The 15496-nt window shown below is 43.2% G+C and overlaps 1 non-coding gene across 1 annotated transcript; it reads left to right on the top strand.

The window, feature by feature from the left end:
- The first annotated feature begins 2562 nt into the window (after positions 1 to 2562).
- Trnas-uga (transfer RNA serine (anticodon UGA)) lies at positions 2563 to 2636 on the top strand. Its single transcript has one exon. It is a non-coding gene; the product is annotated as a tRNA-Ser (tRNA).
- Positions 2637 to 15496: the final 12860 nt, after the last annotated feature.

Below are 15496 nucleotides of genomic sequence, written 5' to 3'. Positions count from 1 at the left end.
CGTACAAACACTAATTTCTTTTATGTTAGTGGACTTCAAGCAATATGTACGTTGGTGGCAGTAGAATATTTTGCATTCACCTTCATATGCCGATTCTCATTAGCGCACCGGGGAAAGAACGTCTTCGTCCCTCCAGGGATTTCCATTGCAGTTCATGAAGCATCTCCGTAATACTTGCACGGTGATCGGACCTACAGGTAACAGATCTAGCAGCACGCTTCTGAATTGCTTCGATGTATTCCGTTTGTGCGACCCAGTGAGGATCCCAAACACACCAACAGTACTTAAGAACGGGGCGCGTAGTGTCCTACACGCGATCCCGTTTATAGATGGACTACACTTTCCTATAATTCTCCCAATAAACCTAAGTCGACCGTTCACCTCCCTACTGTTGTCCTTACGTGCGCCTTCCGCTTCATGTCGCTTTGCAACGTTACGCCTAGGTACCACGCCAGATGCTGCTGTGACGAGCAGAACGCTACTAACGTTGTATTTGAACATTGTGGGATTGTTTTTCTACTCATGCACATTGGTTTAAATTTTTCTACACTTAGACCAAGCTGCCGTTCATCAAACCAACAAGAAATTTCGTCTGTCATCTTATATCCTCCTACATTTACTCAACAATTACACCTTCCCGTACACCATAGCATAACCAGAAAACAGCTTTAAACTACTCCTCACTCTGTCTGTGAGATCATTTACATGTATAGAGAATAAAAACGGTCCTGTCACACTTACCCAGGGCATTCCTGACGATTCCGTTGTCTGATGAACAGTTGCCATCGTGGACAAAGTACGGAGTTCTGTTACTTAAGAATTCATTGAGACACTCACATATCTGGGAAAGTTATCCGTATCCTCGGATCCTCGTGAACAGTCCTGCAGTGGGACGCCATGTCAAACGCTTTTCTAAAATCTAGGAATATGGAATCTGCCGGTTATCCTTCATCCATGGTTCACAGGGTATCATGTACGAAAAGAGGAAGCTGAGTTTCTCACGAGGTATGCTTTCTAAATCCGTTCTCATTTATGGACAGAAGCTTTTTCCACCTGAAATGAAGTGCTTAGCCTCGGCTTCCCTAGTTTCGCGTAAGCAGCACCGATAGTGTTAAGGAAGATAAATAATTATGCTTATCGTTTCGCCGTTTTTTAGATTGTTTTAAAATTTAAGTACCATAAAAAATTATAGATGACGTCGATCGTTTTCAACTTAGAAACGGAACTATGTAATTACTATTAACCCTGTAAGCTGTAAACAGTAGCACAAGAAGTTAAATATACCGCCAAATCGAGTGTACTTGCTGTTACGATCGTCACAATGTTTTGCTGTGAGCGCCGCGCTGTCAGCGGTAGCCGCATTTCAAATTCCATCGGTAATGAGAACTGCCGGCGCATTACGGATTCACAAATATTGCCCTACATTTGCAGAACACAATCAGTAGTCTTTTGAAGGTTTCAATAACCATACTGTTCGTGTTTCATCAATAGCGAATCAGCAATCTTCTCTCTCTCACAATGGAGGAAAAAGAAAGAGGCCATAAATACAGTATTACGTAAAACATCATCATTACAATCAGTTATTCGGGGCCTATTTATTTTTCCTATTTGATAGCTTATTAATTTCACTGCTTGATACGGTCCATATCTGTTTTATTTACGTCCGTAATATGTTTTCTCTCAGTAGTTTTTGCAGCAGGATTCCAGAAAAAGGCCTCCTCGTTATTTATACCTATGTGAAACATCAGTGGCCGGCCGGTGTGGCTGAGCGGTTCTAGGCACTTCAGTCTGGAACCGCGCGACCGCTACGGTCGCAGGTTCGAATCCTGCCTCGGGCATGGATGTGTGTGATGTCCTTAGGTTAGTTAGGTTTAAGTAGTTCTAAGTTCTAGGGGACTGATGACCTTCGATGTTAAGTCCCATAGTGTTCAGAGCCATTTGAACCATTTTCGAAACATCAGTGTCCGTCAACTGGTCTGACCGGCCGTCGTAGCACTATGGTAGGAAACTATCGTTGTCGTTGACGTCGACTGAAAAAATAGCCTTTGGATATACTAAGATGGCAGACGCTCTATCCATCTGAGCCACCGAGGACACAGAGGATAGCGCGACTGCAGGGATTTATCTCTGCAACGCCTCCCGCGAAACCCACATTCTCAACGTATTGTCCCGCACTACATTCGTAGTGCCCCTGCCCATAATACTCATTACTCGTTGCGCGTTGCCGATTCCCGTAAGAGTTCGGGCACTGTTCGGACATGTCCGAAAGAACAGATACCATCGGTGACCATGCAGCTCGTTAGAATGAAATTAGAATGAAATGAACACCCTTAGCTGCTTACAGGCGTTGACATATGTCAACGAGGAATGATGACCATCTTCTTCTTCTGTGCAAAATGCACAAACAGTGCCCGAACTCTTACGGGAATCGGCAACGCGCCGCGAGTAATGAGTATAATGGGCGGGGGCACTATGAATGTAGTGCGGGACAATACGTTGAGAATGTGGGTTTCGCGGGAGGCGTGCCAGAGATAAATCCCTGCAGTCGCACTATCCTCTGCGTCCTCGGTGGCTCAGATGGATAGAGCGTCTGTCATGAAAGCAGGAGATCCCGGGTTCGAGTCCCGGTCGGGGCACACATTTTCATCTGTCCCCGTTGACGTATGTCAACGCCTATAAGCAGCTAAGGGTGTTCATTTCATTGTAAAATAGCCTTTGTTAGTAGTCCAGTCAACGAAAGAAATTCAGGGAAAATAATTTAGGTAGTTGCAAACTTGTATAGAGTGGTAAGAGATACTGCCATGAGCAACATACTAGCGACGTTCGATAAGTAAAACAACACATTTTGTTTCTAGGTCAGTTTCGATTGGAAAAAAAATGTGAAATTTGTTGTGGGACCTCGTGGAATATTTCCGCTTCAGTCCCTATAGTTTTCAAGTTCCGATAGGTGGCGGTGTTATATGTAGCCTTCAAAATGGCGTCTTTAGAGGAGGTGCGTTCCAAGCAGAGAGCTGTCATTGAGTTTCCTTTGGCAGAAAACCATGGCAACGCAGATAATGAAATGCGGTTGCACAATCTCTAAGGAGACCTGGCAGCAAACAAAAGCACGGCGAGTCGTTGGGAGAGGCGTCTTCCATCATCGCAAATAGGCCGCGCAAACCTGTCTGACCTGTCTGACCTGTCACGTGCCGTCCGGCCGCACACAACTGTGAAAAGTGGTTCAAATGGCTCTGACCACTATGGGACTTAACATCTGAGGTATTCAGTCCCCTAGATTTAGAACTACTTAAACCTAACTAACCTAAGCACATCACACACACCCATGCCAGAGGCAGGATTCGAACCTCCGACCGTAGCAGCAGCTCGGTTCCAGACTGAAGTGCCTAGAACCTCTCGGTCACAGCGGTCGGCCACAGCTGTGACTCCTGCAATGTTGGAACGTGCGGACCCTCCCATTCGAGGAGATCGACGGATCACAATAAAACACCTGGCTGCGCAATTGGACCTCCTTTTTGGTAGTGCTGGCACACTCTTCCACCAGTTGGGGTTGTCATAGGAATGTGCCCGCTGGTTTCTTCGCTGCCTAACAGAAGAACATGAAGAGCAACGGAGGACCATCTGTGAAGCGTTGCTTATGCGCTACGAGGCTAATTGTGAGAACTCTTTGTCGAACATCGTCAAAGACAATGAAACTTGGGTTCATCGACTCCAGGGTATAAATTATAGTTCCATTGGCAACCGCAAACGTTATTCCATGAAGGCCTTGACCGTGTTTTGTCACAGTCTGTTTAAGTCCTTTATACAGGATGGTTGAGGGACTTCGGCTGTTCATTATAAAACTTCAAATAAAAAACACGTTCAGCAGTGTATATTTCAAATTTTATTTTACTTATGGGACCATCCTTCTGCGTGTCACTACGCCGAAACTAATCGCATAAGTAAAACAAAATTTGAAACATACACGGCTGTAAACGCTTTTTATTTGACGTTTTAAACCTATTAACCGTTATGGCGATAACTTTTGAAATAATAAATAGTTTACTTGCTTTTTTCCAATACGTCTCATTTTCATTTGACTGCCGCTTATGTTTCACCTATACGTTCAGCCAATATCGCCCAGCTGTTTCATTTGAATCCTGGGGAAACTTACACTTCCGCCTTGGTACAAAGCAGACAAAACTTGTACACCACATATATACTCTATTTGGTTGAAAGTGTTCCAGGCGTTACTGATTTATGCTTTTGGGTCATACCTTTTCAGCCCAGTTCGAATCAATAGCACGGTTAGACATGCCTTAGGGGGGATGTCAAGCGATATATGTAACACGGTTAGTGGAAAGTACTTCAGACGTTACTCAATTTTGCCAATATGTCACTGTTTTGAACTCCCTCCTCCACCCTTGAGGTGAAACATCATTTGGACTGAAACGAGGCTATAAACATAGAAAAGAATAGGAAGACTAAAATAGGACCTTATAGAAAATTTTTACATGTTACTGTTTGTCTTATCCTCCCTTACCCTCTATTGGTGGTAAGGATGAATTTTCTGCGTATTATTATTGTACAAATAATAAAAGAATAGGTGATGTATGTACCAAATGCGGCTGAGTTACTCTTCTATGTCATCCACTATTCTTACACCCACTGTGTTTCTTTCCAGGTAATAAACAATATGAAAATCTCAGCTGTAAAAAATTGTAAGTGACAAGTTGGTTGATTTGAGAAACTGCACAGTAAAGTTTCACTAAAATCTCATAAATAAGCTACTTCAAACATATGCCCTTTGATATTTTATTTAGGTAAATCAATATTTTGAAATATTTCTGGAATAATTACATATTTAAAAATTTATTGTTGCAAATACTTGAATATATACTTAACACTAATTACTTGGAGACTGAGTGCACTTAACATTGGCTAGCATTCAGTTACCACCGTTTACGTGCTGAGCAAATTAACGAAACATTACTGTAAAACCTCTCAAAAATATAAACTCGAGCCGTTCCAATTTTTAAAGTTTACTATTACAAGAGGTGCGTTATCAGTTTTAGAAGTAATGAAGTGTAACAATCTCATAAATTAATCTATGATTTAGAGCAATACAAAATTAATTTTATTGTCTCTTTGCTACACGTGTAAACACAATGTTATGAATAGCTCTTGACACTTCTGCCTCCACACTGCTACGTAAACTAAGATAAACTATAGTAAGAGGCACAACTTAACACTGTTTACTTGCTTAAATAATTATTCACGTTTACCTGATTACCAACAACTTTCGAATCGAATTTGTGTTCAGGAACATATTCAATATCTTTTCTTAAGTCTTTGTCATACACATCACCCACGGTTTTGTAGAAACCTTGTCCTTGGAGAGTAATTTTCTGGCACATGTTACTACTTCTGTGAGCCGTTTCTCTAGCAGTTACCACTGTTTACATGCACACGCATCTTCACGACGTTGCCATTACTGAGAAACTGAAATCAGAGCTGGAGCTGCCATGTGAAACTATCGACTAAAATGTGTAGGCTAAAGCACGTCACATAACGTTTTACATGCAATTACTCGGTTTCATATCGAATGCCTCTCTTGTCGTTATTTACAACCGATGTTTTCATACATGTTCCAAGTTTGATTCAAATCGGTCGAGTGGTTTAGTAAGAAGTGTAAAATTACATGTATACATTTTCATAATACACCCACCAAAAACAGTTTTTCATTACCTCGGTTCCGAGAGTTTCGGAACCTGTACAGAAAACTGGAGTAGAGATCAACATAAACATCATTTCCGCCCTTTTTATCACTCATGAAAACCACACATTGCATGTTGTACGACCTTCAGATGTGGTGGTCCAGATTGCTGTACACACCGGTACCTCGAATACCCAGTAGGACGTCCTCTTGCATTGATGCATGCCTGTATTCGTCGTGGCATGCTGTCCACAAGTTCATCAAGGCACTGTTGGTCCAGATGGTCCCACTCCTCAACGGCGTTTCGGCGTAGGTCCCTCAGAGTAGATAGTGGGTCACGTCGTCCGTAAACAGCCATTTTCAATTTATCCCAGACATGTTCGATAGGGTCCATGTCTGGAGAACATGCTGGCCACTCTAATCGAACGATGTAGTTTATCCTGAAAGAAGTCATTCACAAGATGTGCACGATGGGAGCGCGAACTGCCGTCCATGAAGACGAATGCCTCTCCAGTACGCTGCCGATATGGTTGCACTATCGGTCGGAGGGTAGCACTCACGTATCGGACAGCCGTTACAGCGCCTTCCATGACCACCAGCAGCGTACATCGGCCTCACATAGTGCCATCCCAAAACATCAGGCGACCTCCACGTTGCTGCATTCACTGGACAGTAGATCTAATGCGTCCAGTCTCACCGGGATGCCTTCAAACACGCCTCCGACGATTGTCTGGTTAAAGGCATAAGCGACACTCATCGGTGAAGAGGAGGTGATGCCAAACCTAAGCGGTCCATTCGGCATGTTGTTGGGCCCATCTGTATCGCGCTACATGGTGTCGTGGTTGCAAAGATGGACCTCGCCATGGACGTAGGCAGTGGAGTTGCGCATCATGCAGCCTATTCGCACAGTTTGAGTAGTAACACGACGTACTATGGCTGCGTTAAAACCGTTATTCAACATGTTGGCGTTGATGTTGGGGTTCCTTCGAGTCAAAATACGTAAGTAGTGGTCATCCGCTGCAGTAGTAGCCATTGGGCGTCCTGGGCGAGACATGTCATCGACAGTTCCTGTCTCTCTGTATCTTTTCCGTGTCCGAGCATCACTTTGGTTCACTCCGAGATGCCTGGACCCTTCCCTTGTTGAGAGCTCTTCCTGGCACAAGGTAACAATGCGGATGCAATCGAACCGCGGTATTGACCGTCTAGGCATGGCTGAACTACAGACAACACGAACCGTGTACCTCCTCTTACTGGTGGAATGACGAACTGATCGGCTGTCGGGCCCCCTCCGTCTAACATGCACTGCTCATGCATGGTGGTTTATATCTTTGGGAGGGTTTAGTGTCATCTCACAACAGTCAAAGGGACTGTGTCTGTGATTCAATGTCCACAGTCAACGTCTATCTTCAGCAGTTCTGGGAACCGGGTTGGTACAAAACTTTTTTTGATGTGTGTATATACAGGGAGTAACGGGTATAAGTGCAAATATTTTTATTGATGTCTGAAGTCGTTGTACTGAACGTCATTACATCAGTATTTATGGTATTTGCAGACTAATAATATTAACTATTACAAGTCGTATGTTTTTCGGTTGTTTAGTATCTCCAAGAACGTATGGCAACAGCAAGGGATGAATGCCTATTTTCCCCTGGGAAGGTGTTGAAGTACAGATACACGGATGCAAATGTTTAGTCTATACCGACACCCTAAGTCAGCTGAGTGAGGCTTTTTCGGCCAGGCACGAAACGTCAATTATTAAAGTTTGTGATATGTTTGTGGGACGACTGTTCGATATAAAGAGAAAACAACCAACTCAATGCTGTGTACATTTTAAGGTTCGACATATAAAAATATCTCCAGTTATGTTTGTTACATCCTCTGTAGAATATAGTTGTTGATTACGTGACTCGGACGCAGTATCCGCGACTTCTAGTCCACTGCACGATGGCTAGCACTTTCGTTTGGTGTTCAACTGGTTAGTAAACTTTTAAACCTCGACTTCTCGGAAACGCCTGAAAGCGCAGCGTACTAAACTAAACTGTGTTACATCTAAGTCAGCTTTACAAGCGAACGAGATATGAGCAAAATTTGTGTGTCGTTGGATGTTTCCCTTTTTAGTGTTCGACAAACCCAAGCTCATAGAGAAAAGGAAACATTCACAATAAAAATTGTGTGTTTGGTAAAAGAACGTGAGAGATAATGTAGTGAAATAGAGATCTTCCAGCAACGTGCAATGTTTGCATTACGCTGCCGACAACAAGATAAGAGCTTTAGCACTTATGGATAGATCCTTGAAAGATCAAAAAACGAATGGAGAGAGGTAATACTTCCTGTGAGAGGAATTGCTCCGCGGCTGGGCTCCCATCAGCAGTAACAGGGTAGGTGGCGGCAGACAGCTTACGTTAGAGGCTAATAGCGGAGCAGCCTTAACCGCTAGCCCGGATCCATCTGCCCGCTCGAGATGATACGGCAGTTTGCGCAGCGGCTGGGGGAGAAACCGCGGCGCGTGTTGCGGGCTGGAATCACGGTCCGGGAGGCGGGACTGGGGGCGGGACCAACATGCACAAACTTGGAGCTGGCCTGGACCGCAGCCGCCGCCTCATCTGCGTGATGGCTTCCGCCGTCCGCTAATCTGAACCCATCCTACGCGTAGCCCGTCCGTTGTCCTCTCACTGGCGCGGAAGCGTCTTGCAGCCCAACAAGCGGCACACACTTCCCTCTGAGCGCCAGGAAAGATATGTCTGCCATCTGCACGCTTCATTTGCTTCAGTAATGTCCGTATCTTAACGTTGTAGTCACATCAGCACCCAAGAAAGGAAAATTATTTCTGGCAGTTTGTTCACGAGCCCACGAGAATTGCAGACGGTTGTGAAAACACACTTTACCTCTTAAGGGGCTCCGGAAAGGCTCAAAATCATGAAAAGTTCAATTTTTACTTTTTAGCGTTTTCTGAATCTGCAGACTATTATCTTTTAATAAATATATAATTTATTCAATTCCGAAGACTACAACTATTTTTAAATTTTTTTGAAATGTGTTCTACATGGGCGTGACCCACTGTGGCGCTGTTAAACTGCTGTCAAATGGTGTTATTATTAACGTCCGTGTTCATCAGGTACATTTTAGTGATGTGAGATAGAGTATGTGTTGTGGCTAACCTGTGATGGTTCAATATATACCGCTGGTGTGATTGTCGATTGTTTCATGTTTATTTACTCTGTCGTTATCTCGAAAATATTCGTAATTAATTCTGTTTCTTGAGCCTGTTTTGTTGAAGTATAATAATGAGTAAAAGTAAAGTTATTAGAAATCCTCTGAAGGCTTTTAAGAAAAGGAGAAATGTTGGAAAGCCAAAGGTATGTGTTATTACTGTAAACAATAAAGACGATAACCAAGTGAGTGAACCTAACCTCTCAAGTACACCTGCCCATAGCAGTCAAAGTGGGAAAGAAAATACTTCACAGAAGAAGCTTGGTTCAATGAGTGAAAACTATGAATGTTTTATGGGCAAATCGGATGTGAATGAAATATTTGATACGTCGGTTCTCAAAGGAATTTTTTCAAACTGTGTAAGATGTATTCATTGTAGTGAAGTTGGTCTGGAACTCTCCATAATAAAGCACGTAGGACTTGCTAGTGAAATACAACTGAAATGTGATAAGTGTTCATACATGACCACCTTTTGGAATAGTGTTGCAGTAACTGCAACTGAAGAAAATGGTAGCAAAATCTACGAACACAACAACGAGCGATGCTTGCTTTAGACAAGGAACGCCTTCGGGCTGCAGACAGGGCTGTAAAGAGTCTAGAAATGCAAGCAAGAGTAAACAGGAGGAGGAACAAGAGGAAGCTGGAGGAGGTGTTTGCAGAGGATGAAGATAATCCATCCTATGGACCTGGAATGCACTAAAAAGTTAATCCAATCTTTGTCGCTCCATTCCCAAAACTTTTATTTTCTCATACTAATTACATGTTTTCTAAGGATCTTCCTAACATATTTGTTTCAAACTTTCAGTAAATGTTACACAGTACCTTCTGCATAATTCAACACAGCCTTTTTCCAAAAAACTGTATATTTTTGAATATATAAATAAAAAATTGCAAAAAAATATTGTGAATTTTCATTACAATTGAAAAAAAATCATCTTTAATAACTGAACTAAAATTTTGTAAATTCCCTGTGTTAAGTTGTAGCCCATATTCCAATAAACAATCTGTAAAAAGTTCAACTTCCTACCTCAAATACTTCGTGAGGAAAGATGTAATTTATAAGCGTTATTTTAACATTGCAAGTATAGGGCGTTCCGGAGCCCCTTAACAAGAAATAATGCTGAAACAATAACGAACATGAAAAATGATACGGGGATTAGTGACCTCCGGATACTGGTAGCGAGACTGAATATTGTAACCATCAATTCCTCCAAAATAAACGAAAAAATACCTATTCAAAAAAACAGACAAAAATTCACTTGACGCCTTCCTGAAAGACGATCTCCACTCCTTCCAAAATAACTATGTAAGTGTAGACCGGGTGAGGCCTAAACTCAAATAAATAGTATCGAACACAATTGACAAATTTATACCAAATAAATTTACAAATGACTGAGCTGGTCAGAACAGTCTTGCAGAAACACCTAAAAAAGCGTGCCAAGTTTAATGGAACTCAAAATCTCCAAGATTGGCGATCTTTTACAGAAGCTCGAAATTTGCGCGAATTCAATGCGAGATGCTCGTAACAGTTCTCACAACGAAACTTTGTCTCTAAACCTGGCAGAAAATCCGAAGAGATTCTGGCCCTGTGTAAAGTATGCTGGTGGCAAGACGCAACCAATGCCTTCTCTGCGCGATAGCAATGGAAATACTATCGACGACAGTGCAGAAAAGCTGAGCTACTAAACACAGCCTTCCGAAATTCCGTCAACAAAGAAGACGATGTAAACGTTCCTGAATTTGAGTCAAGAGAAGCTGGCAACATGAGTAGCATAGAAGTAGATACCTCGGAGTAGTGAAACAGCGTAGATCACCAAAAGAAAGCAAGTCTTCCAGTCCAGACTGTATACCACTTACGTGCCTTTCAGAGTATGCCGATACAATGGCTCCGGTCGTTCGACGATACATGCGTACCCAAAGCCTTGAAAGTTCTACAGGTCACGTCAATATGATTATGATAAGGTGTTTTTGCTTCGTTTCTTTTAAATATGGCTACACAATACGATTCAGTAACTTGTCTCGTGGTCCAAGGCTCATCAGTGACTGAGCAGGTTTTGGCATTTGCATCTGGAATCTACATCTTATTTGTTGTTACGAAATGGAGGAATCATTGCCACAATTAGGCGTTTTTAGAGAATGAGATGATGGATACTCACATATTGCTTATTCTTTGCAGGCTTTGTCAGGCCAGTCTGAATTGCGTCGATATTCAACGTTTTTCATTGTTTTTGTTTCCCTTTTCGTATTCTTACAATTATTAATGGCTAGCTTCCCTTGTTTTCGTGTGTGTGCATGATAAGAGTAAATAAAACTGAGGATAATCGGGACCATAATTTTCAAATCAGTACGTACCTGACCCCATGCAGTTTTTAATTCTTAATAGTTCTGCGAGAACTGACACCCAGAACTCATTTATGAGGGCTAACGTCTCTCACTGCATTGTCCGTTGCGCAACAGATGCATTTCCTAATCCGAGTTCATGTGGAAGCAATCCGTTTCCTGGTTGGTCCAATCAGAACAGATTATTCTGAAGCCAAAATGTTGGTTTCGTCAAGTCGGCAACTCGCAAATGCTTAACATCAAAGATGTCTTGTTTTGTGAACGAATTTGTAGAAAAACATATAGCTCACATTATTGTCAAAGAAAATTCAATGTGTAAGAACGGTCGACAGAGATGCAGCGAGACTATTTGCATCTCGAACACAATTCCATGATTATACGTGTATCACGAAACTGAATCTGTTTTCTGTTTGTAATCTGAACTCTCTGTTTAACACCTTCAACGGATCAAATTTCTGAACCAGGTATTGTCCACTGTTCGTCAAATTAACGAATTAATTAGTGTCCGCTATATAAAGTCGATCGTTGTGGCGGAACGGCCAACTGATGAACCATCAGTCAAAAGGAGCGATATTAATTTAGTTCTATCCGTTCTTATTTTGATTTCAGGCGATAATGTACAATATTCCATTACAAAGGTGTGGTCAGTAAAAAATTTGTCACCGCAAAATGTAGTATTAATTATTGTAAAGTGATTTCAGATTTAAAAATATTCTCTTAATATGAAGTAATATGCTGTAATTGACTAATTATCTGGCACGAGATGAGAAATCACGCCCATGTCATTCCTGTTACATAGAACTTGTGGCACAAAACTCCTTACCAAGTACGCTGCACTTCAAAAATTTTAGTTGCTACATAAGAACTACTTGCTTCAACGTTTGTAAAATAATCGATATATATATTGTATACAAGCTAAGCAGTTTTTACCGACCTGTTAATCAGAATGGAACGGACAGCACCTCTGGGTAGTTACTGGTACATCCTACGATAGCGCAAGCTGCTGCTGTTAGGAAACGGAGCCTAGCGTTGCGACAACGCGTAACTCACCTGCAACACAAGAAGGAGAAAGTCAGTCACAAAAAGAAGAAACTCTGGACACAAAAGATGTCTTTACAGTTCACGTGACAAAAATTAATCTGATATAGAAGCATAGATATACACTGATGAGCAAAACATTATGACCACCTGCTTAATATCTTGGTTGTCTGTCTTTGGCAAGCACAACATTACTGATTCTGCATATCAGGTATACGACAGTTTGTTGGTAGGTTGTGGAGGTATGTGGTATTAGATGTCTATGCACGCGTCATGTACACTATCAGATCAAAAGTATCCGGACTCCCCCCAAAACATACGGTTTTCATATTTGGTGCATTGTGCTGTCACTTACTGTACTTCATATCAGCGTCCTCAATAGTCATTAGACATCGTGGGAGAGCAGAATTTGCAGCTCCGCGTAACTCACGGACTTCGAATGTGGTCAGGTGATTGGGTGTCACTTGCGTCGTACGTCTGTACGCGAGATTTCCACACTCCTAAAAATCCCTAGGTCCACTGTTTCCGATGTGATAGTGAAGTGGAAACCTGAAGGGACACGTACAGCACAAAAGCGTACAATCCGATGTCGTCTGTTGATTGACAGAGACCACCGACAGCTAAATAGGGTCGTTATGTGTAATAGGCAGACATCTATACAGACCATGACACAGAAATTCCGAACTGCATCAGGATCCACTGCAAGTACTAAGACAGTTAGGCGAGAAGTGAGAAAACTTGGGTTTCACGGTCGAGGGGCTGCTCATAAGCCACACATCACGGCGGTAAATGCCAAACGAGGCCTCACTTTGGTGTAAGGAGCGTAAACACTGGACGATTGAACAGTGGAGAAACGTTGTGTGGAGTGCCGAATCAAGGAAAGCAATGTGGCTATCCGACGGCAGGGTGTGGGTATGGCGAATGCCCAGTGATCATCATCTTCCAGCGTGTGTAGTGCCAAGAGTAAAATTCGGAGGCAGCGGTGTTACGGTGTGATCGTGTGTTTCATGTTGTTTTGCGTGACACTATAACAGCACAGACCTACATTGATGTTTTAAGCACCTTCTTGCTTCCCACTGTTGAAGAGCATTTCGGGGATGGCGCTTGCATCTTTCAACACGATCGAACACCTGTTCATAATGCATGGCCTGTGGCGGAGAGGTTACACGACAATAACACCCCTGTAGTGGACTGGCCTCCACAGATTCCCTACCTGAATCCTACAGAACACCTTTGGTATGTTTTGGTATTCCGAATTCGTGCCAGGCTTCACCGACGGACATTGATACCTCTTCTCAGTGAAGATTGGGCTGCCTTCCAGCACCTGATTGAACTTGAGCCCTCGAAAGTGGAATCTGCCATCAAGGCTAAGGGTGGGTCAACACCATATTGAATCCCAGCATTATCGATGGAGGGCGCTACAAACTTTTAAATCATTTTCAGTTACGTGTCCGGATACTTTTGATCACATAGCGTAATTCGTGTCAATAACTGGCCGCTGATTTGGGTACCCGCTGATGGCGCCTGATAGCGACCCGGATTAGGAGTGATTTAAAATGGAATGACCACATGAAATTAATCGTCGGTAAAGCGAATGCCAGACTGAGATTCGTTGGAAGAATGCTAAGGAAATGCAGTCCGGAAACAAAGGAAGTAGGTTACAGTACACTTGTTCGCCCACTGCTTGACTACTGCTCACCGGTGTGGATTCCGTACCAGATAGGGTTGATAGAAGAGATAGAGAAGATCCAACGGAGAGCAGCGCGCTTCGTCACAGGATCAGTTAGTAATCGCAAAAGCGTTACGGAGACGATAGATAAACTCCATCACGCGAATTTGGTCGCCGAGACATCAACGTGAGTTCACTAGAGTGCTCCTCAAATGGATGTAGCGCGGTTCTGGCTCCGAGACACGGACGATTATACTGCTGGGAGATGACATCGTAATCGGGGGAAACATCAAGCGGGAAGGGATGCAGGTGGTTCGCAGCTGTCAGCGTGTGTTCGATTACTAACACAGGTCCCATGCAAGCGCGGGAAAATGTCTCCCATAGCGTAATGCTGCTCCCACCGGCTTGCGTCAGTGGCTCGCTGCAGGTTTCCAGCCGCCGTTCACCTCGATGACGGCGTTTGTGGGTACCATCCTTCGACCCTTCGACCTAGTGTAGCAAAACGTGATTCGCCCAAAGAGCAGACCCGTTTCCATTGTTAGACAGTCGAATCCCCGTGGTCCCGTACCTACTGTAATCGTAATTGGCGATGTCGTTGGGTCAACATGTGAACACCTTGGGGTGGTCTGCTGTGGATCACCATATTCAACAATGTACGATGAACGGCGTGCTCCGAAACACTTGCGAGTGCACCAGCGTTATGCTCTTTCGACAGAGATGCCACAGATCACCATCTGTCTTAGTTTTCACGTTCTGCGAAGAATCGTGGACGTCCAACCATTTAGCGCCTAGTGGTAGCTTCACAGCCCTTCTACCTCTTTCTGTAGATCCTCACGACAGTAGCGTGTGGACATTCGAACAGCTTCGCCGTTTTCGAGGAACTCGTTCACAGGCTAAGAGTAATTTTAATCTGCCCTCTGTAAAAGTCGCCTATTTCAATAGGTTTCCCAATTTGCAGCCCATATCTTAGTTAGTGTGATCCCTCGTCCGTGTCTGGCGCCATCCAACGTCACGGTGAGCAGTGATCATAATGTTTTGGCTGCCCCGTATATGTATACTTGAGGTGTGAATTTTACTATCAAAGTATTTACAAGGTGTTTACAGCTAAACATTAGCTACTTGAGAGGACCTCATGAAAAACTAGTAATCGCAGGACAACGAAACTTTCTGGAACAGTTTGTAAGGACATGCGGAAGAGAAATAACGAATAAATCATCGAGAGGAACATATTTTAATTTCCACACGAGAGGATAACATTTGTTAATTGCGTACCACTTGTACATTCCCACATCACAAAGTTTGGTCAGTGTGACCACCATCTGCATCCACGACAGCATGGAAACGTACTGCTGCCCGAAACGACAGTGGACCATGGAATGTTGAACTGTCGTGACCCTTCTCACAGGCTGCTTGAAGATTGCACATTGCGTTCAACATTCTCAGCCACATCAACAATGATTTCTTCAACAATTTGTGGCTCAACTGACCGTCGGCTTCTCATAGGAGCAATTCAGAAACCGGCACTTACACTCCTGGAAATGGAAAAA

The sequence above is a fragment of the Schistocerca serialis genome, chromosome 6 (genome assembly GCF_023864345.2).
Source record: "Schistocerca serialis cubense isolate TAMUIC-IGC-003099 chromosome 6, iqSchSeri2.2, whole genome shotgun sequence".
NCBI lineage: Eukaryota > Metazoa > Arthropoda > Insecta > Orthoptera > Acrididae > Schistocerca > Schistocerca serialis.
The sequence above is the reverse complement of the archived record's forward strand: the minus strand, read 5'-3'. Positions and strand labels throughout refer to the sequence as shown.